Source organism: Sinocyclocheilus anshuiensis, unplaced genomic scaffold, assembly GCF_001515605.1.
Source record: "Sinocyclocheilus anshuiensis isolate Anshui unplaced genomic scaffold, SAMN03320099.WGS_v1.1 scaffold328, whole genome shotgun sequence".
Lineage (NCBI taxonomy): Eukaryota > Metazoa > Chordata > Actinopteri > Cypriniformes > Cyprinidae > Sinocyclocheilus > Sinocyclocheilus anshuiensis.
In genome coordinates this window covers 453,659-455,262 of record NW_015558621.1, presented here as the reverse complement: position 1 = coordinate 455,262, position 1,604 = coordinate 453,659, and the positions used below count along the sequence as shown (strand labels likewise).

The window sequence follows — 1,604 nt, the reverse complement described above, 5'->3', positions numbered from 1 at the left end:
TGCTAGCGATTAGATCACATCAGCAGTGTGGCTCATTCTTGAAGCAAAGTTTTGTCTGAATGATGATTAGATTCACTCTTTTGGATCGCTGCATTTAAACTGAGAATGCATGTACACAATGACGCGTTCGGTGTGTGATAGTGTAAACAGTAATAGCACGTGCGGTGGCAGTAGTGACAGCCTCCCCCAGGTCCTTGTACAGAACGATGGGTGTATGATAGAGTAAACAGTAATAGCACGTGCCGTGTCGGCAGCCTCCCCGGGTCCTAACGCCTGTAGGGGGCGCTGCTGGCCTACTTCTAATTAAATTAAAAGTAAAATAGCCTACACAAATAACATTTAGATTGTGTTTCTGATTAAATAAAGCAGTAATTGATGTCATAAAATAATGGGTAAGTTTGGATTTAAAGGTCAGAAGCTATAGCTTACATTAAAAAAATCACAAACATGACACTTGTAAATTAAATAATTTTGTATATACTGATTTATTCATTAATGTGTAATATGTTTTATTTTTTAAACAAATCATAAGCTAAAAGATTTTCAGAATTTTTACAACTCTTTTGCTTTAGACCATCTACAAATGTTAAATCTTAAAATAAAATGTTATGGTTAACACTGCATCTTTCAGCGGAAAAATGCAGCGATTGATAGTTTATTTATAGTTATTTTCAAAGCTTCAATGTACTGTCAAAAAACCTTCATTATAGGGTTGGGCGATGTCTACAAAATTGGCATCGGACGATATCTACAGTGAAACATCGCGATGGACGATGACATCGGTGGCGAGGGGTGTGGGGGAAGAGTTAGGGGGTGTACAATTCCTAACACCGAGTCTACACCAGACGCGAGTGGCGCGGCGCGACAGAATACTATAGAACCACTGATCTATAATAGAGATTTATTATATATAGATCAGTCTATAGAACTCATTATAATCAGTGATGCTGTCTACACTGGATGTGGCGCGACACGACAAATTCCCGACAGTAAACTGCTGTCGCGTTCTATTTATGACGTGCTGACACAAATTTCAAATGATTTTCAATGGTCGCTTTTTCGCGTCCAGTGTAGACAGACTTTAGCTGATGCAGTGCGGCGCGACACGACAACTGTCGCGTCCGGTGTAGACACGGTGTAACAGTTGCCTGTTACATCCTACAGTACATATAATTTCACTTACCACATAAACAGAGTAAGGAGAGATGACTGAGGACGATGGCGAATGATTTGCAGATCCTCAGTACCACTGACAAACATATAATCTTGTAAAATGTGTGGCAAGTACTGCCGCTCCATAGTATAAACAGAGTATGTGCGATCGTGAATTTTGAAAGTGAAAGTGAAAATAAAAAACGAATGCACGATGCCAGTTTCAATGCCAGGTATAATAGCGGCTCCCTGATGCCGAAATATATATGTAGTATAATTGCCCAATTATATAACTGCGAGGAAAAATATTTAAATATATATTTTCCTCCCATCTCATATTTATTCCCTTTAGGGGTTCCGCCTACACGTCATTTTCTTTCCGAACACGGTATTGGGATGCGGGGGGTATGGGGATCACAATGCCGGCTCAACATCGTGATGTCTATCAGCCA

General features: G+C 39.8%; 1 protein-coding gene across 1 annotated transcript in view; it reads left to right on the top strand.

Annotated features, from left to right (window-relative positions):
* Positions 1 to 1,604, top strand: part of LOC107680663 (mono-ADP ribosylhydrolase 1) — a 59,541-nt gene that overhangs the window by 19,832 nt on the left and 38,105 nt on the right. The window lies entirely within an intron of this gene.